Raw genomic sequence first — 22,038 nt, 5'->3', positions numbered from 1 at the left:
GGCTTATTTCACTGAGCAAAAGGACTGCAAGGTTCATTAATATTGTAACATGTTAGAATTTCATTTCCTTTTATGACGAATAACATTCTACTGTACGTATATACCACACTCTGTTTACCCAGTCATCTGTTGATGGGCACTCGGGGTTTTTCCTACTCTTAGGCTCTTGTGAATGATGCTGCTGTGGACATTGGTGTTCACAGAGCATCTGTCTGAGTCTAAGTTCTTGAGTCTTTTGTGTGTACTTAGGAGGGGAGTTGCTGGATCATCGGGTAAGTCTATGTTTAACCTTGTGAGGAACCAGCCCCTCATTTTTAAATGGTTGGGAAGGATCAGTTTTTTTTAAGATCGTGTGTGTGTGTGTGTGTGTGTGTGTGTGTGTGTATTTCTTCTTCCTACCTAAAAGTGCATCATAAGACCTCTAGAGAGCAGGACACTTATTTAATTCATCCTTAAGATTCCCAGTGACTAGCACTACCTGGTACATGATCAACATTCAGAAAAACATAATAGATGTTTATGCATCAACATTGAAAAATGAGACTCTTTCAGAGACTCAGAGCAAAATAATAGATGGCAAGTACCCTCATATTTTGAAGTGGGGTGCTGGGCCACCTTTGCAGGACTTGCAAATGAGGCTTCTATGAGCCTGTCTCGTTCCCTTCGGTGTATAAAGGGATCGAGGTCGAAGATGTCAGTTCCTTTGTTAAGGTTGTTGATGTACTGTGGCATTTCCCTTCACTGAGGGGGCACAACTGGGAGAAAGCTGGGCTTCGCTGATGTCAAGCAGAGGTTCCCTGTAGGCTAAATACAGGCTCACCCAAGATGGCATCCCCCAAGAAGGAGCTGGAGGTGCTCTTTTGAATGCAGAAGCTGGTAGGGATGTCACAAGAAGACAGCCGGAGGAGAGCCTTTGCCTTTTCAGTCAGGAGACATGCAGGTGGGTGTTTGTAGAAGTTGCCCATGAGGGAACGTCAGCAAGGGACTCCCCCGTATCCGCGGAACACTTGAGCAGATCTTGACAGTAGCAGCCAAGTACGTTTTTCCAGAGCTTCTCTTTGTCCCCAGTCCCTTGGCCCTCGGTCCCACCTTCCAGCCTCAACCATGAAGGATTCAGAAATCGAGGCTGTGCAGGTGGAGGGGAGAAGGGAAAGGCAGGGCAACTGGTAGGAGTCAACCACGCCAACCGTCCCCCTGCAGGTTGCCAGCCAGGAGCAAAGCTAATTTGTGCCGGCAGGAACTTTCAATGAAGTTCCTAGTATTATACATGAGAGGAATTGTAGCTACTGAATGGAGGCTGGCCTTGGTTCTGAAAGTGACCGCAGAACTGTTTCTTATCAAAGGGTGCCTGACACGTGGGAGCTAGCCAGGAGTTCATCCAAGGGTGCGGGGCAGAAAGAGCTCAGACAGTGAAGGAAAGGAACAGAGTTGTGTTCTGCTTACATCCTGTTGAGTTACTCTTCCTCAAGGCTTCATATAAAGTGCATTAAAATCGGTTTTTGTTTCAAGAAAATTATCCATCATAAGTTTACTCGGACTAACAAAAATGTTAACTTTATTTGCTTCTGATTATAACTTAATTGACTGAGTGAGGTAATACTGCCTATTATATTAGAGTAAGAATACTTTTGGTTATCTATCATCCAGGACCTATTTTAGTAATAGTATTCTATTTCCTTGTGGGAAATTATTTCGCCCTCCTTTAATATAGTTTGGTGAGACTGTTACTCAAGATGTCCTGTCTTGCCTTAGCTGAGAACCGGCATCATGGTCCAAACTATCTTGGAATTTAAATTTTGAGCAGAATGCCCGGCTGGTGTGGCTCAGTGATTGAGTGTCGACCCCTGCATCAAGAGGTCACCGGTTCAGTTTCCGGTCAGGGCACATGCCCAGGTTGTGGGCCAAATCCCCAGTGGTGGGGCATGCAGGAGGCAGCTGATTGATGTCCTCTCTCATCAATGTTTCTCTGTCCCTCTCCCTTCCTCTCTCTCTCAAAGTCAATAATGAAAAAAAGTTTAAAAAAAATTTTTGAGCAGAATGAAAGAATATCTGAAAATACTTGGTGCCCATAGTCTCCAGAAGCAGCACCGTGGTAAGATTGTAAATGGTGATCTAAGCCCTCTGACCCACCCCCCACTAGATCCAGATTTCTCGACTTAGGTCTCTGGTATCTGATCTACCAGGTACACCCCGCCAGTGCATTGGCCTAATCAGTTTCCAATGCTTATAACCAAAGGGGCCTGATTTGTGTTGATGGGAAGTTGGTATACATTTATTTATGTCATTAGGTGATACAAACAGCAAAATAAAGTTTTATTTATATATGCAGTTCGGTTGGAAGATATTTTCAAATTGCAAATTGAGGGGTGTGGCTGCTGGAAGTGGTAAGTGGGGTCGTGGCAGGCACGGGGAGAAACAACGGCTAATAAGACTGATGTGTCCCTGGACCCATGAGGCTTATAAGTGTAAGGGGCATGCCCAGTCGCAAATGGCACTTATTTTATTGAATATTAATTGACTACGATGGGAAAGCAAACATGTGTTAGGAGAAAACATAAGAAGACAGGGAGTGCTTTCTGGAGCAAAGGGGACCTACAGGGTAAGAAGTAGGAGTCACTGGGCAGGAAGTAGTTTTCCAGGGAGAGAGAAAGGAAGTCAAAGTCTGCAAGACCAAGAAGTGCCCTCTGCCTTCAGAGTCTTGAAGGAAGAGCTGTAGCTTGGCTATGGCAACTTGTAAGCCAAGAGACTGTCGACACTGAGCGAGAGGATTTCAGATGGACAATGCCTTCCCCTCGGAGAACGAGTCTCTCCGTGGAACAGTGCACAGGCTTCACGTCCTCAGACCAGAGCAGGGGATTTGAGAAGCCCGGGCGAGCCAGTGAGAACAAGGACAAATTCCTGTGTGAGTTGGGTCAGAGGGAACGCTTCAAAGACCTGTATTCACTGCCTTTTTAACCTACATTTAAAAGTGGTTTTGCCAGACTGACTACAACCAGAAGCAGAAACGACTACAATTATCCCTGGAATAATAGATTCAGCCCTTTTGTTTCAATTCAGCAAGTTTGGAGAAGAGCAGAGTAATAATCAGTTTGAGGAGATGGTGATGCACGAGCACAGTCGCACAGATAGAGAATGGCAGAGTCGGGACCCTAGGACACTATCTGGTGGTTCTACCCATTGCCCTGCCCCACGAGGGAAGAATACGAAAAAGGAAAGAGCAAATGACATCCCAAATTTCTCGCCTCTCTAGATCCCTTTGAAAATCCAAGAACTGGAAAACTCTAAGCGAACAAGGTTTGTCTTCTAAATATTGAGACTCTCCACAACTTATTTGGGAGATGCCTCGTAGAACTAATAAAATGGAAGCTCTGAATGTTTTGAGACAAAATGACGAGTTTCCACAATTATTTACTGAGCACTGCTGTGTGACCAGCACCGTGGTTCCTTCAATTCTCTTGGACAGATTACTCGCTGTGTGATGCTATGCATTGTCCCTAAGTAGAAGACATACCATCATGCTGGGCACAAGCTCATGATTGATGATATGGCATAAACCTGTGTTATACCAGCATAAGAAGAATTCAAGAGGAGGAAAAAGAAATCTTTGTGGGATAGGGGCTCAACGGGCCTCATTTTATTTAATTTTCTCTACAACCTTGTAAAGTATACATTAATGGCCCCATTCTACAGACATGGAAACTGAGGAACCGAGGCAAGGTCAGGGAAGTCACCTACAGCCATACAACCTGCAGAAGCAGGGCTGGCTGAGTGCCCACGTCCCAGGTCTCCAGTGCCCGTTACTTCCCACGGCACCTCGCTCGGGCTCAGTGCTCCCCACAGAAGCATCCTTCCTCCATCTCTTCAGCTCCTTGCTCTGCTTCCTCAGTGCTTCCAAACAGACCGTGGAGATCATTTAAACAAGGGATGAGCATGTAGAGTAGAGAAGCTGCTTCTGTGTATTTCTTTTATTTGCTATCCTACAAGAAACTGGCCAGATTTTGGTCTGAATCATCACAGGAGAGCCAGGGCTTTTGTGTGCTCATGAGTCTTTGGCTCAGTTGAATCACCACTCTGTGACCCTAAAAAGTCATAGTTGACAATAATCATTTGCTGTAATTGAGGAAGGAAAAAAAAACCTAACACTTGCCGAGTGATAACTATGGTGCTGTATGGGTATGTAGATAATACATCCTCTACCGCAATGATCCCTATTTTTTAACACTTCTGGGCCACGCTTCTTCCCACTCATCTCAAGTGTGTTACAGATTCTGACAGCTGTCAGCCCCATAGCAGTAGGAAGTTGCTAGAATATAGTACATGTTCAATAGTTTTTTTTTTTTTTAATTGAGTGCCTGAGTCCCACAAACTATGATAGTGACTTCCTTGGACACTTAAGCATCACCGAATTCCCAGGTAGTTATTATTATCCTTATTGTCAGGTGAGAAAATGAGCTTCAAGGAGCTGAAGAAACTTCTTTACATTGCCACAGTGTGCAGGTGGCACGTCTGAGAGTCCCAGGCTATGGATGGTTGCTATGGACTGAATGATTGTGTCCCCTCAAAGTGTGGATGTTGAAATCCTGGTATTTGGAGGTTAGGCCGTTGGTGGGGTGATTAATGCCCTTGCATAGGAGACACCAGAGAGCTCTCTTGTCTTGTTCACGTGAAGACCCAGGGAGAAGGTGGCCTTCTGCAAACCAGGAAGCAGGCTCTCCCCAGATACACAGTGTGCTTGCTGGTCCTTGATCCTGGATTTCAGACACCCAGTCTATGGTATTTTTGTCATAGCAGCTCAAATGGACTAAGACAAAGATAGAGTGAGTGATAAATATTAGTTGAACATAAATATAATTTTCTGTTATTTATGGCCCTGTTCCAAGTAGACATCTGAGCTCCTTTTCCAAAGGGGCTGGTCACCTTTGATCATGTGCCTCGACAGCTGCTTCCCTGCGCCCCTCCCGAGTCCTCTCCTCCCATCTGGTCGATGGCCCTTTGTGTCTTCAGAAGAGGTGCACCTATGGAGACTTCCAGGTGGTCATCTTTGGTGTTCCAGTAGGAAGCTTCAGAAGGAATAATGCCCCATATGAATAAGCTTGAGTTTTGTTTATAGATTTGCCTAATGTGGAAGTGTAATGCCCAGCCCTTCAAGCATCATAAAAAAGATCTTTGGATTCCTGGCCATGTGCACCGACAGCGCTTGGGCCATCCATCTGGCTTGTGATGGGCTTGTGAGCAGCAGTGAAGCAGAGCCGGGGAGTGCGGGGGGGTGGAGGGGTAGGGGGTATGGGGGGGGTCAGCAACAGGCGCGGCTTTTCGCTTTCCCCTGCACGCTCCAGGCGGTGGGGTCTGGTTTTCTTGGGAAACACGGAGCTGAGGCCACGGATATTCATAAGAGAATTAAGTGGTTTTGGTCACATCATCTTCACGCTCTGTTTTATCTAAACACTGAGCGTGTTTTACAGAAAAGCCTGAACCTGCAACTGTATTTACGGAGCAAATTCCGTGGCCAGGCGTTTATACGAGGAGTCGGTGGAGAGCATCAATTTCCTGACTCCTTTCCAGAAGAGGAAAGAAGAAATCAGAAAATGCACCTTGGTTACTTATCACCAAAAGACAGGCTTTTGCCACTCTTGGTTCCCCGAGTTCTGGAAGCAGCCGATCTCTGAGGAGCGGAAGTCCCGGGGCCTGGGGCAGCTGATCCGGGGGGTTGGCGGCGCCTCAGTTCCTTCAGTTGTCACTGTCCAACAACGGCTGGAGCCGCATGCTTTTTTCTTGCATTCATTCTTATCAGAAGGACTCAGGATTAGTGACATAATCCCTGGGAAGTTCTTAAAGCTTTTCTGGAGAAGGACCGCATTTAAGTGACTTAGAATACGGGGCGACCACTGAGAAGAGCAGAGCGGGACAGTTGGAACCCGTGAGGCTGGACCCCGAGGAGATGTGCGAGGCTGTGACCTCCATACGGGACTCCTGCAAGTCGCTCCTTTTATCTTCAAGAAACTGGACAGCCCAGAAAGACGGGACATCACATGTGAACGCATGATATGGAGAACCTGGTTTCTACCCTGCAAACGAATCTGCAAGTGGGTAGGCCCAGAAAGATGTGAGAGGCGCTCTGAATGGACATAGAACTTCTACTTGCTAAGGACAAGTCTGGTTGTGGTAACCGACCTTTGTAGCTAAAATAGAAAACGATTTGGGAAGTATGAAAAGACATTTCTTATGCCTGTGATGGCCAGCAGCCATGAATGTTGGCGTGATTGTAAATAATGTCAAGCTCCACTTTCTAACAAGTATTGATTATATGAGGGAATTACGTCTGCAGCGGCTCTGTCTTGTCAGTCATTCTGTTGACCTTTTTACTTCTATCTGGAGTATGTTTGTTTAAAAGGTCCTTATGATTATTTATGCTCTATGGCAGCCAGCACACAACCATGACAACATTTAAGCACAGGACCATTAGTGTATATTTTTAATAAATGTACCAATTAAGAAAAAAAATAAATGAATTAGAATACAATCGAAGACTCAGAATGGTCCAGATCCTTTCCATTTCTGTGTTGTTCCTCCCCAGGCATGGGGCCCTTTAAGAACTATATAGATTCTTTCATAGCACAGAGATGCTGCCAGAGCATTTTAATAAATCATGGAATTAATTCAGTCAGCCACAGTACGTCAACAAACATTTCCCGCGCTCCCATTACATGCCAGAAACTATGTTAGCTCTAAAGTGATTCCTAGGATCAGGAGTTGTCCTGTGGTAGAGTGTTTTGGCATGAAATGTTACATGTATCATCAAGCAATGTGGGGAAGTAGATATAATTATTAGCTCCATTTTTCTGATGAAGAAACTGAAGCCCAGAGAGGTCAGAGGCGGTGCTCGAGGAATTAATACAGTATGCAAAACCTACACTCCAAATTTCACTCTATTTCCAATACATTCTACTGTATTCTCACTTTATATGAACTTTAGTTACTGGACTTTAATCAAAATAGAGAAACCAAAGTCAATATACAGACCAGACTCTTGGCATTTGAAGATTTAGCTTTTTTTGGCTCTGACTATTTGCTCGACTGTTGTTGGGCACCATTAACAAATGACCTGGAAGAGCCATAACTTAGGATTTAAATTGTTGCCAGGTGATCTGAATCTTCCGTTAGAGCCTGGGGGGTGGGGCCCTCGCTCGTGTTCAGAGGAGCTCACCAAGCATCTGCATCGAAAAGTGGATCTATTTCTTTATGTTTTCCTTCATGTATTTTATAGGGAAATGCTTCAGTGGCCTGCCAGTTATCAAAAGTATTTATGAATATTGGGACTTCAAAAGAAAGTCTCAGGAACTGTCCATCACAAATGTCAATATATTGAAAATTGCTGACACGGGAGTGAACTTCAGTTTGGGGTTTTGGAGATGAATGTAGAGGGCTTTGCTGTGGGTCCTTTTTGATGGGAACTTGAGCAGTTGTGCCCCAGTGTGCAGAACCTTCAGAGAGACCCCTCGGGGCCCCGCAGGCTTCCACATTCCCCAGTAGTTACTTCTTTCTAACTCAGAAAGGCAAGCTGGAGTAGTTTCTGAGTTCATGCTGCTGAAACAAAAGACCATCGACTGGGTGGCGTAAACAATAGAAATGTATTGCTTCCAATTCTTTTTTTTTTTTTAATCCTCATCCAAGGACATTTTTTGCATTTATCTTCAGATAGAACAGGAGGGATAGAGGGGGGGAAGAGAGAGAGAGAAACATCGATGTGAAAGAGACTTATCGACTGGTTGCCACCCGCACGACCCCATCAAGGGTCAGGAACAAACTGCAACCGAGGTACGTGCCCTTAGTGGTAACTGAACCCGGGCCTCTCTGGTCCGCAGGCTGACACTCTAACTGCTGAGCCAAACCGGCCAGGGCTGCTTGCAATTCTTTTTTTTTTTAATCCTCACCTGAGGACATTTTTCAATATTTTTGTTCAGATAGAGTGGAAGGGAGAGAGAGGAAGAAAGAGAGAGAGAAAGAAAGAGAGAGAGAGAAACATCGACGTGAAAGGGACACATCAAGTAGTTGCCACCCGCACGACCCAACCAGGGCCGGGGACAAATTGCAACTGAGGTACGCGCCCTTAGCGGGAACCGAACCCGGGTCTCTCTGGACCGCAGGCCGACGCTCTAAGCGCTGAGCCAAACTGGCCAGGGCATGCTTGCAGTTCTTAAAGCTGGAAGTCCAAGGTCTAGGTGCCGGCATGGTTGTGTCCTGGTGATTTCTTTCTGATGGGAGAGCCTTCTACCTGGTTCATAGCCAGCACCTTCTCCCTGTGTCCTCTCATGGTGTAAGGGTCCAGAGATCTCTCTGGAACCTCTTTTACAAGGACACTAACCTTATTCACAAGAGCACCATCCTTGCTTCATTACCTAGGCACCTCCTAAACGCCCTACCACCTAACACCATCATCTTTGAGTTAGGATTTCAACATATGAATTTGTGGGGGGCGGGGGGACACACACATATTGAGACAGCATGTGGGTAACGCAGGGAATAGATGGTTGTGTGTAGCCTTGGAGGTTTGCAGTATTTTCTGTAACGATCTATCTACCATGAGGTTGGTAGAACGAGCAGGCCTTCCTCGGACAGAACTGCTGCATTCACATCCACTTTGTGCTCCTTGTCATCGGTGGAGCCCAGCCCGGAGCAATCCTGGACCCTGACGGCCTCATTAAATATTCCATTTCCATACAACGCCCATTCGGAAGAATTTTGATGGGAATGAAGCACTCCAAATAATGGATTTCAAAAATATTTTAAAAATTTGAGTAAGGTATTAGTAAAATAAAACTCTCTATTACTTAAAGGCTATTTTAAAGGGGGGGGGGGAATAAATGAGGTTTGCAGCATCCCAGCCCCAGAATCACAAAGCAGAATTTAGAATAGTGGATTTGGAGCAGAGAAGCAATAGTTTAATAACCAACACAATTACTGTTTCCAAAGCCTATTCCAATGAGTGGAACTCATGACCCAATAATACAATAGCACCATATGGTCTGCCACAGGACTAGTTTTGAGGGGGCAAAAAGAAATCTCATTTTTCACCATTAGTCACCAATGACTTTATTTATTTATTTATTTATTTATCCTCACCTGAGGACATCCCTCCATTTTTTGTTCAGGTAGAGTGGGAGGGAGAGAGAGGAACAGAGAGAGAGAGAGAGAAACATCGATGTGAAAGGAACACATCGAGTGGCTGCCACCCGCACAACCAACCAGGGCCGGGGACAAACTGCAACCGAGGTACGCGCCCTTAGCGGGAACCGAACCCGGGTCTCTCTGGACCGCAGGCCGACGCTCTAACCGCTGAGCCAAACCGGCCAGGGCACCAATGACTTTAAACATCAAATCAAGATTCTGTGAAATATCCTTACTGACCACGTGCTGATTTTCTTGTAACTATGGAGTTTTATTTAACCAAATATTTACATTTGACCTTTCTTGGTTGCAAGTAAAGATGGCACTTTGGTTTATTTATTTTAAAACTGCCTGCTTCGCCATTCATTCCTATTACATGTTGTATTTGGAAATGTTTTTTCAGAGGTCACGAGCAAATCTGTTATACTCTGGAACAAACTGCAGCCTGAGTAACTTCTGTTCAGCTCCTTTGTCCAAGAGGAGACCCAGAGTTGACCTAGACAAGATGAAATTAAGGAGAAACAAACAAAACCCACCTTAGTTTTGTATGGCACTGGCCTCATCCTCGGCACTTTATAGAGTTTCAGTGCTGGGCCTCAGTGTTATCAAGCATTCTTTAAGAGCAAAGAAAAACGCTGTGTGTGCAAATGTAAATGCCTAAATACTAATCAAAGCTTTGCTGCAGTCCTGTGGACATGCGTAATGAGATTTCCCAGCTGTCAGTCAGTGTGATTCTGACAGCTTTAATGAGACCCTGGCTTAATGTGTACTTCTCAATAACTTGGGGCCTGGAGCAGGTGTTGTCTTCTTTAGAAGACAACTTGAGCCCAGCTGGTGTGGCTCAGTGGTTGAGCATCGACTCATGGACCAAGAGGTCACTGGTTCGATTCCTGGTCAGGGTACATGCCCCGGTTGTGGGCTCAAACCCCAGTGGGGGAGGGGGGTGCAATAGGCAGCCAGTTGATGTGTCTCTCTCATTGATGTTTCTATTTCCCTCTCCCTTTCTCTCTCTCTCTCTCAAAAAAAATCAATAAAAATATATTTTAAAAAATTAATTAATTAAAGACAACTTGAATGTTGGAGAGGATGTGGAGAAGAGGGAACACTTGTACACTGTTGGTGGGATTATAAATTAGTGCAGCCATTATGGAAAAAAATACAGTCGTCCCTTGTTTATTGCTGTTAATCCGTTCCAGACTCTAGTGGTTGCACCTGGCGTTGAAGGGTTCCTGGGGTGCTCGAATACATAGGCCTACAGTCCATACGTACAGTAATATTAATTTTAATTGTAATACAGGGTGTATAACTGACTCAGACAACCGAGCACGTGCTGTATCATTTTCACTGTCTAGATCAACTTTTTAATGAATATATTTGAAAAAACCACGACAGAGTGAAGCCACAAAAGTCAAAGCGTGAAGTGGTGAGGGACAACTGTAGATCTTCTATATGATCCAGCTATTTTACTTCTGAGTGTTTATCCAAAGAATAGGAAAACACTAATTTGAAAAGATATATGCGCTTCTATGTTCATTACAGCATTATTTACAATAGCCAAGATATGGAAACAACTTAAGTGTCCATTGACCAATGAATGGATGGACTACTACTAGGCCGTAAAAAAAGATGAAATATTGCCATTTGCAACAATGTGAATGGACCTTGAGGGTATCACGCTAAGTGAAATATGTCAGATGGAAAAGGACAAAAATTGTATGATTTCACTCATGTGGAATATAAAGCAAAGAAACAACAAACAAAACAAAAACACACTAATAAATATGGGCTGGTGGTTACCAGAGGGAAAGGGTGGAGGGAGGGCGAAATGGATAAGGGGGTCTGACGCATGAAGACAGATGGAAACTAGACTTTTGGTGGAACACGCTGTGTCTGTGTGTGTGTGTGTATGCAGATATTGAGTTATGAAGTTGTATACCTGAAACTTATATGATGTTTTAAACCAATATTATGCCCCCGCCTACCACCCCTCCTGCCAAAAGACAACTTGCAGACTGTCAACCAATTTTTTCCCATCTGGAAGGGGGAGGCAGCCCTCCTTGGTCCAGCATGAGTGGGTCCACCTTGAAATTGGGTGGATAAAGGGCTGGATTCCTTTCTTCTCTATCTCTCCCTTTTGTTCAAAGGAATGATGATTTCCAACTGCAGGCAGTTTTCAAGAGTGACAATTTAGTACAAGATTATCTAATCTGAAAAGGCAAATTGTTTGAACTTGGGAGTTTTACTCTGATTCCAATAGGAAAGATCTCCAGTAACAGAAATTAGTTAAGTGTCTGTTCTCAGTAACAACATATTTACTGCCACCTCCTTTGAGATAATAAAATGCCACTTAAATTACCCTCTCTCCCTGGTAAGTCTGAGCAGAAAGCAAACTCTCTGTTTCCTATCATTCTGCAGAGCCCGAAACAATATCTAGTAATCACTTCAAGTCTCGATGGGGAAGAACCGCAGGTAGGAAGCTATTTGGGATTTATAGTGCCACTTACTTCTATAAGCAAAACCAGAGTCATAAAACACAAGAAGAAAGAGTTCTTGAGCCCCCCAGGGTAAGGAAGAGAATACACTCTAAAATCCTGATTTTTATTACCCTAGACAAAACAGCACACCTTAGCCCCTTGCTGGAAGACTGAACGTCAGCCTTTCTCGGAGGCTGTTTTTCACCTCTGCCTCTGTCTCCACTGAGCTCAGACAGGTCTGGTGCTTGCTCTCCCTGACTCAGTTTCCTCACCTGAACTGAAGCTAATAAGTATCTGCCAGGTTCTTCTAGCATCGCTTGTAGGAGACTTAGAAATAAAGGTGTCATCTCCGGGCTCTGAAGTTCTGTAACAATGACTAAGAATCACTGATGGCAGAGAAATCAAAAGCAAAATGTCGCCCTGGCCGGTTTGGCTCAGTGGTTGGAGCGTCGACCTGCGGTCCCGAGAGGCCCAGGTTCGGTTCCCGCTAAGGGCATGTACTTCGGTTGCAGTTGGTCCCCGGCCCTGGTTGGGTCGTGCAGGTGGCAGCCACTCGATGTGTCCCTTTCACATTGATGTTTCTCTCTCTCTCTTCCTCTCTCTCCCTCCCGCTCTGTCTGAATAAAAAAGTGGAAAAATGTCCTCAGGTGAGGATAAAAAACAAAACAAAGCAAAATGTCATGCTTTCCCAACTTTTTCACGCTAACAGGGGTCCAGGTTATACCCTCTTTGTGTCCAGTTCTTGGTCTCCCTCTTTTCTTACCGACCTTTCACCCGGGGAAGCAAGGCAGGTGGTGGGAGGGAGAAAGGCATGATGAATCAGTAATATCCGAGCTTTTCTAGGCAAACTTGGCCATGACTCAGCAGGCGGCCCGAGAAACTCGCTGGCGTGCACCCGTTAGCGAGGAGGACAGTCTGAGGCAGTGAGAAGGTCCGAGGACCAGGCTCTCGTTCTAAATGGAGAAAGATCTCCATCCCCTCGCCTCTCTCCCATCCTTCCCCCACTCAACCTTGGCAAAGAGGAGCCCTCCTGATGGCCCTGGGGTCCTTCCTCTTGCTCCTTTTCCACCACACTCTCTCTCCCAACATAAAACAACCATTCAGTGAAACCTGTGACCCCTTCAAGGTGACTGTACTGCCGTCCTTCCCCTCACACCACACAGAGAGAAAGTCACGCTGGGAAAAGCATGTTTTTTTAATTTTTTTTTTTCCTTTGTTGATTTTAGAGGGAGAGGAAGGGAAAGGGAGAGAGAGAGAGAGAAACATCCATGAGAGAGAACATCGATTGGCCGCCTCCTGCACACCCCCCACTGGGGATCAGGCCCACAACCTGGGCATGTGCCCTGACCGGGAATTGAACCAGTGACCTTTTGGAGCAGGGGTCCACGCTCAACCACCGAGCCACACTGGCGGGACTTTGCTTCCTCTTTAGCTGTGTGTCTCTGGGGAAGTGATTCACCCCCTCTCCCCTCAGCTAAAACAGAAACAAAAGGAACAGTGACGATAATGCCTGTAGGGGTTAAGAGGTTGCGATGACATTGTGCATTTAAGGGCCCAGCGTGCGACCTGGACACGGAGGTCACCAAGGTTTCCTCCTTTCACAGACAAATTGGCTGGAGCAGGGGTCGGACCTGCCCCTCCCTCCCTGACTCACCTGCTCGTCGGGCTCTGGAGGGACTTCCATTTTTGTGGACCTTGTGCCCAGGTAAGAAGGGTAGACGGCGCCTCCGCCTGCAGATCCCGCCTGGCCGGTTCCCATGGGACAGCGCTGTCTTGGGCAGTGTCCGCAGCAAGTCTCAGAATCCCCCTCAGTTTGAAGTTCAGAAACGGGGGACGCCGTGGCTCCTCAGAGCCCCTGCAGCCCGGGACTTTGAGCCCTAGAATTCGGAGAAACCGTAGTGGGGGCGCAGGGCGCCTGGTCGGGGTGAGGGAGGAGCGTAGTGGGGGCGCAGGGCCCGCAGTCGGGGCGGGGGGCCGCGGTCGGGGCGGGGAGGAGCGTAGTGGGGGCGCAGGGCCCGCAGTCGGGGCGGGGGGCCGCGGTCGGGGCGGGGAGGAGCGTAGTGGGGGCGCAGGGGCCGTGCGGAGCGGCCTTTACTTCCATGCACTGCACGGCAGAAGCAAGCCCGGGCCTCATTCTCAGAGCCGGGGGGGGGGGGGGGGGGGGGCTGTCTGTTTCTGGAGCGGGCGAGTTAGCCTGAGGTCAGCGGAGGATGTATCTAACGTCCTCTGCGCCCCCTTGCTGCTTGTTTGGAGACCGTTACTCCCACTGAGTCCTACTTCTTTGTTGTCCACAGGAGAAACTGAGGCATGAGGATGGGGCAGTCGCAGCCTGGTGGACGCTGGTCCTCCTGTCTCAGCCGGGAGCCCACTTCATGACCCCTGCGGTCCGCCAGCCGTTTGTGGACAAGATGCCAAACGCCATGTGTTCATGTAAACGAAGGTGTCTGTGGGGAGACACGTGAGACCAGAATGGGAGAGAGATAAAGGAGCTGGACACAGGCTGGTCTGGGCAGGGACCTACTGATGGAAGGCATGAGTCGAGGCAGCTGGTAAGTGGCCACCGGGCCAGGAGGGAGCCTGCACACAGACGCTTGTTCTGTGGTGACACCAGCACCTGAAGGTGGGACCTGGAATATCAGCCAGAGCCCTCGCTGGCTGGAGGACATGCAAGCTGACGGGGGAGGGCGGTCGTGGACACCAGCCTGTTCTCTGGAACCGGAGGAGAAAGCAGAGGCCACGTCACAGAGAAAACAGATTCTCAACCTTTAGGCCCGGCAGAGACTGTCTAGGTGAAGTCCTTCCTTTCTAAGTGACAAAGCTGCCGTCCAGGGGGGTGAAATGACATGGCAGCAGGTCACTGAGCCTGTGCACGGGAGTCACTCTGCACCCCTCGCTCAGTTACCCAGACATTGTGGGTTAAATAATCTCCCCTCAAAAGATATGTTCAAGTTCTAACCTTTGGTACCTGCGAATGTGACCTTGATTGGAAATAGGGTCTTTGTGGATGTCATCAAGTTAAAATGCGGCCAAACTGGAGTAGGGTGGGCCCTTAACCCTGTATGTCCAGTGTCGTTGTAAGAAGAGGACAAGAAACCAGACACAGAGAAGACAGGATCTGAGGACGGCGGCAGAGATGGGGGCGATGCGTTTACAAACCAAGGGTGCCACGGATTGCCAGGTGCCACGGATTGCCAGCCACCACCAGAGACTGGCAGAGAGGCAGGGAACAGCCCTTCCCTCCCTCATGGCCTTCCAGGAGGAACCAACCTTGATGCCACCTTGATTTGAAACATCTGGCCTCCGGAACTGTGAGCCAGTGGTTTCTGTTATGTTAAGCCACCCTGGAAAGCGACACCAGGCCAAGGGACATTATACATTGGAGCAGAGCACACACAATGGCTTTCTGTAGAGTCTGAATGCACCCTCTACACGTTCTCAGTTAACTGTGAGGCCCGAGCAATCGTGGGGAAGGGACGGGGGACCTGGGAAGAAGGGCAGAGAGCCAGCACCAGGCCGAGCGCTGTAACTGTCTCCCTGCAGAGGCTCCGTCCCTGGGTTACCAGGTTTCTTGCCCCACACTCTCCGGATCTCTTGGTTCTCATAAGGGCTTCTGCCCTGTGACCCTGGATGATCTACCCTGGCCGACTGCAGGGGACCGTGTCTGTCCCAAGGCTCTCCTGCCCCCGCCCTCTCTGAGGCAGCCCTCACAAGGGAGGGTGTGCAAACATCATCAGGGCTTTTTGCAAGTATTTGACCTCAGGAGTGTCTCCTGTATTCCTTCAGAAAAGGAAAGTCATGGAAACATCGTGTGACGCTGGCCCCATTCAGGTTACTTTTAACAGTTGCTTTGCCTCTGGTCATTTCCTACTAAAATGGGGACGTTTGCCCGGTTATATTTAGAACAGTTAAAAGGTAAACTCAGGCCTATTAAACATTTTAAATTTTTATTTGAGCAAAAACATCTACTAGGACCGGAGATGTTAGGAGTTAGCTCCCCACAGGAGCCAGGGAGAGACAGAGAGGGGGCAGAAACCAAAAGGAAATGATTTGATTGGCTGTGGCTTAAAGCCTCATCGCTGGGATTGGTTGTCCTTGGGTTTCGATTCCTTAACCTTGAAGCATTTGCAGGCTGAGGTTTTGGTCTGTTATGTAGGTACAAAGCATTAGGGCCATCCCAGTCTAATGGTCTCCTGGTTTAGCTAATTACCTAGAACCCCACAAAGAGAATTGTGTGCTGGGTTTCAGCAACATATTTCGTTTTAATTAGGCCCAGATCTCACATGTCGCCTGGTGCTGACAGCAGGCACTTTAGGTTTCCTCGGCCGTGACATGGGGGTGAATGACAGAAGCTGCCTGTTCTTGTTTAGTTCAGCCTGTTGAGAGCTTTGTGTTTCTTTGTGGTGTAATTGCTGAGTCAGTGATGTAAAGGAGCAAAACAGTGTAATTATTAAGAGTATGGACCCTGCAGCGGGGTTCGAATCCTGGTTGTGCTGCTCACTGGCCTTGTGACCTTTGTCGGCTACTCCACTCTGGGCCTCAGTTTCCTCATCTGTAAGGTAGGACTACTGATGATACGGATCTCACAGGGTTTTGTGAAGGTTAAATGGGTTAATAATATGAAGAGCTTTGAGTCATGCAGAACACATCGTGAGCACCTAAGGCAACCTGAGTTTATTTCAGCTCGTGCTTTACAATTTGCCACCGATTCCTGCTTTTAAAGCACTATCGGCAGTAGCAGAAGTCATCATTGTCAGAATAACAAGCGGGTGTGATCCGCAGCCCCCGACTTCTACACATGCACAACACCGCTTAAGGAAATTCCGCGAATGTCTGCAAAATATTTGTTGTTCCTCCTAAGGACCTCTCGCTCCATTATAACCTTCCTGGGAATGGAGGGACTGATCATTGATTTTACAGTAAACTTGGGAAAGGTGCATCATTTTTACTTACCCAAGAAGGAGATTGGAATTCTCTATCCTCAATCCTCATTCCTGGGTGTCCTTGAACTTGTGCCTGGGTTTGGGGGTGTGTGTGCTGAGGACTTAACGACATCTTGAAGTGCCAGCCTGGCACATTCTGGATGCCCCATAGACATGCTCCCCTCCTCTGCTCTTTCGACCTGTTTACCAGCCTGAACTGTTACTACAGCCGTGCAAGGCCCCCACGGTGATGACGACTCCGTAAGGACAATTGTTTTACATGTATAGTCCGTGAGCCAGGAGGAAGGAAATGTACGCGATAAGAATTCACGAGTAAAATAAGCCCCTAGATCATCAAAACCAAGACGTGTTGAATTAGTGGTCCGTGATTCAGAACTGCATCCCAGACAGTGAATTTTCTCATTGCCAATTTCTCTTTGATCGAGGAAGTTGTTGCACCAGGAGGGGTGGGTGGGGGCGGTATTTCATACCAGTACCCGATTCCCTGCCCAGGACTTGAATCAAGAGGGGCCTTTGGTACCCCAGGGTTATAGCAGATGGAGTCAGTTAGCTCTTACTTTTTGCCTGTAGCCACGAGCCACTGCAGGACCTACCCTGGCTGGGCTGGCAAAGCACATAGACAGACAAACATCAAAGAAAATGAGAAACAAGTCCACGCTGCTTTCTGGGAACGGCAAGGGCTACTGGAAGGAGATGCTTCATCTCTTCCTGGCTGGAACCCTGGCTGTGAAGAAGTATGGTGGGTTTTCAGGGCTCAAGGGAAATAGAGCTGTCACTTAAAAAATACACCGCTCATGTGAACTGCACAGTATCATCCCCTGTTGCAGTTTTCCTGTGGTGGCTAATTACCAAGGTACTAAACCAATTATTTGTAGTCGTCTGCCCCTGAGGATCTGGCTTCTCCAAAGCATTCATTCCAAAGCTGTCCTTTCTCCTAGAAATTTATTCTCTCCTTCTACTGGGAAAACAGTTGCCCCTTTAAATATAGCTCATAGAACTTCCAAGTGAGCCAAAAACCATCCGTTCAGAGAGCACTTGATAGAGTAATCTTAGATAAACACTGCAGTTCCCCACCATAAAACAATGACCAGATTTCCTACCTCCCAGCCTTCTACACATCCTGGCACTGCGGTTGTACGGCTGTGGTCGGGTATTCAAAGGGAGGCTTTGAGTGCTCACTCGCTTCCTTCCATTACAGCTCCAACTCACTACCTGCCTGCTATTGTTCTCTTTGGCTGGGGAATGCCTGCGCATGAGGCCTCCCAAAAGTGAGTAACAATGGCCCCAGCATCTCAAGCCAAGGAGCACAAGAGGGCCAGATGGCTCTTGCTTTCTCTAGTGCCAGAACCGTGGGGAGTCTCTGAATGCAAGACAGAAGCTAGAAAATTATTACTCAGGCTAAGAAATTTGTCTTCTCTTCAGAAAAAAAAAAAAAAAAAGACTGCGTATTGTCAGGGTTTTGCAAACTGTGCCTTTGCAGTGGTTTTTAAGTGGCCCTAGAGAAAGTCGGAGAGAATCTGCCCGGATGGCCAAAGCAGCTCTCTGACTTCTGGGTGGTACCCAGTGCACCCTTGAGGGAGCTGATGTTTTGGCAGACACAGTTTCTTGAGTAGGACCCAGAAGAGCATGAACTCGGAGCATTTCCTGCAGCTGTTCTAAGCTCGCTACAAGTTCTGTTCCTCTGCTGTGACATTCTGTTAAGCTCTGCTGTGGATGAAGAGGCGGGGGTGTCCGAAAGGATCCGTGTGTGTATATCTGGAGACGTTGGCTATCTGTGGATGTGTGTGTTCACATTCATAGGTTAAATTTTTATACAGGAAGAGATACAAGTGCTTCTGAAGAAATTGTTTCTGACTCTGGGCTCTGTGTTGACAGTTTCAGGTTGCCAAAGGAACGGTGGTATTCCGTTCCGGTTCACACAAGAACAAGGAAATGGAAATGTCTGCATCCCAAGCTTGTGTACAGGCAACTTCTGAGAGAGGATGAGGTAGGTCAGTGTACTGAACGCCTCCTGGAGACATTCTAGGGTCAATAATGGAGTCCGTGTGGCTAGAGGACACCCAAGCAGCTGCCCTAAAGGGTGAGTGTGAAATAGGAAAATACAGAGCCATAGGACTACACAAAACCCTAGAGAATTAGATTGGTCTCACTAGGGAGATCATAACATAGAAAGAAGGAGAGAAGAGACCAGAGATCATCAAGCTTTTCTGTAAGGGAACACCAGATGATACGAAATATTTTAGTCTTGGTGAGTCGTAGGGTCCCTGTCTAGACAACTCAATTCTGTGGTAGCAGAAAAGCAACCACAGACAGTACATCAATGAATGGGTGTGACGATGTCCCAATAAAACTGTATTGATAGTGAAATTTGAATTTCATATAATTTTCATGTATCACAAATAATACCCCCCGCCCCCAACCATTGAAGAATGTAAAAACCATTCTTAGCTCATGGGCTGTTCAAGAATAGGCAGAGCGCTGGACGGGGTGGGAGTTTGCCAACCCCTAGTAAACTGGTCTAAAACAACAGAGGCCGCCAGACCACAAGACTTAAGATGGAATTCTTTCTCAGAAACAATGAGTGTAGCATTTAAGGAAGAAAATGCCAATATTCGCCACTTACATCTGCATGCCCCCACCCCCCCACCCCCCCCCGGCACCAGCACACATCATGACTTGAACACATGGATGGTTGACTGCATTGGTTCTCAATGTCTGGTTCGTGCACAAGCATCACCTGGGAACTGGTTAGAAATGCACATCCTCAGGCTCCATCCTTGACCTACTGAGTCTGAGGCTCCGTGAGAGAGGGCCCAGCAGCCTGCATTACCACACGCCCTCCAGGGGGTTCTCAGGAGCACACACGTTTGGGAATCACTGGTGCAAGGAACCAGGATGAGGCAGGCCTGGACTGTCCCTGCAGATCTGCCCTCAGTTCCTGTGGGCCAGCCTCCATTTCCTCCTCGTAAAGTCAGGGTATAAGCTGAACAGAGAGGAAAACGTATAGTAATAAGCTGAAAATTGCTGTAGCCACTTCTGCTGCCTAAAGCAGAGATGACCATTCATATCAAAGACAGAAACACTCTCTGGACCTCCCCATGTCACAGATGAGAAGCCAGTGACACCTTTGCTCCCACTGATACTCATGCACAAGACGAGCCCAAAGTAGGCAGTAAGGGTGATGTTGGGTTTGGGAGGAAGGACTGAGGTGATCCCAGAAGATAATGAGGTAGACAGGAATAAGAGGGTCCCCAAGGGGAGGGAGACTGGAGAAATGTGGCCGGTGGGAAAGCCCTTGTGTTTGATGGGGCGGCTCACATTTGGTTTTATGGGTACTGGTCATGTTCACGTTGTGTTGCTTCAAGACCAGGCCTCAACATTGTCTCAACGCTTCAGTGTGGTGGACTTCGACACAAAGCTACTGGATGCATATATTTGGAAGGAAATCGCAGGAAAGAGCCATGCTCCCGATCTTGGGCCACAGCTGACGGGAAAGAGGAGAGCTGTGTGAGGGGACGGAGTGGGAAGGTGACACCAGAAGTGACTTGGGGATTTGTTGGAACTTGACAGACTCATGGCCTTCCCGCACCCTCAAACACCAAAGGGTACGTGACAGAGATGTATGAGGCCAACAGAGTCTAAACTATTAACTCTCTGGCCCTTTACAGCAAGTTGTCATCAGACCCCAAGCCTGGGAGGAGGGGGGAGGTGGCATCAAGCGGGGAGGGTGTCACAAACCCCAGCAGCTCTAGAGCAGGGATGCTCCGCAGGGGTGCTGTGCTCCAAACCCGCAGTGTGTCTGGTCCAAGCACAGTCTCAGGATCGCGTCATCCTCACCATGGCCTCGCAGAGCAGGGCCCCGGGGGGAGAAGGAGCCCCGGTCTCAGGACTGAGGCTGGGAACTGCTCTGCCCCCAGCGTCCCGGGAGCGAGCCTCTGGCAGGGACAGTTGTCTCTGCCTGTGGGTGAGGTGAGAGTGGGACACTTGGGGACAAGGTCACCATCTGTAAGGGTGGTGAGAGGTGGGACACAGGTCTTCAAAGAGAGCCTGATGTGGGGCCTGAGCCTCTGTCAGCTCAGGGAGCTGACCACACAAGGTGGACCTAGGGGACCGGCCACTTCCTACAGAAACCCGAGCCTGGGTCAGTGTGATCTTACATCGTGCCCCACCCACGTGGCCTTTGCCCTGCCCTCTGTCTGAGATCGTGGTTCATGAGTCTCCCCTCACCTGGCCCGCCATGCCGCTGGGAGAAAGGGAGCCCCAGCCTCCGGACTCCTTCCTTCCGAGTCCAGCCCGGGGCGTTTCCAGTCTCCCCCCAGCGAATCTGTGGTCCCCAGCGAGACAGTGAGATCTGACAGCTCGCTCCACAGCAACAAGCTCTGTTCTGCATAGTTCTTTTCTGTCCCTTTCTGGCATCCCGGGCATTCCTGCAGCGTGGAGTTTGAAGAGTGGTGCCTTCTTGGGGGGAAAATCCCACTGCCTTGCCCAAGGCTGAGCTCTTAGGCCAAGGTACACAGTGCTCTGCGTGGCAGCGTAGAACCAGCAGTGCTGTCTGGCTGGGCCGCTTTCTCTAGGATGGCCGCTGGACAGTCTTGGTGGCCCGGATAAGGGCCTTTTGGGGTTGGGGGGCCGGTGGTGGTCAGGTGGGCTGACCGTGGGGTCAGGATGCTGAGACCATGCAGGGCGGGGCCTGCTTCTGGAGATGCCCACCATCAGAGCTGCTGCAGCGGTTGGTTGGTATTTCCCTGGCATTTTTCAGGCACCAGCAAGGTCAAGTTAAGAGACAGTTGTTTTAAGCTCTAACAGAAGGGCCCTTGTCTGTTTTATTCCTGGCTGAACCCCCCACTGCTTATTTCGGTGCAAAAGACACTCAGATCTCTGTTGATTTGGGGCATGTTGGAAGCCCTATTTTATATATTTTTTAAACCAGCTCATTTTGTAAAGAAGGAGTGACTCACTGCCCAGTGGTTGGTGCAGCAATCTATTCTGGAAATTCTCTCTCTCGGTTCTGTCACTCAATTCTACTGAGCCCTTCCTGTGTGTTTAACTGTGTGGCAGAGAGAGGGATGGAACCGATTCAGGTAGTTACACTCTCGACGGGAAAATGAACCATGAACCCATGTTCTGGCTGACTTAGCCCTGCAATGTGATTGCACTTTCCATCTTGCACTTACGTCTGAGGTGCACCCAGATGCTGGTCTGTAGCTCCTGACTAGAGTGTATGGTGTAATGCCTTAGGAGCCAGAAAGTCCTGGGTTCAAATCCCAGCTCTGCCACGCCCTGCCCTGGAGTGAGGGATGTAAGTGCTCTGAGCCTCAGCTTCTCATCTGTACAAGGGAGATGACGGTGTCTGTCTTCGAGTGTTATTATGAGGAATCAATGAAACGGTGAAGGTGATGTACCAAGAACAGTGCCTGGAGTTTCATAGAGTTTAGCTGCTATTATTGTTATATTTGTGT

The sequence above is a fragment of the Molossus molossus genome, unplaced genomic scaffold (genome assembly GCF_014108415.1).
Source record: "Molossus molossus isolate mMolMol1 unplaced genomic scaffold, mMolMol1.p scaffold_m16_p_6, whole genome shotgun sequence".
Taxonomy (NCBI): domain Eukaryota; kingdom Metazoa; phylum Chordata; class Mammalia; order Chiroptera; family Molossidae; genus Molossus; species Molossus molossus.
Note: the sequence above shows the minus strand (reverse complement) of the source record.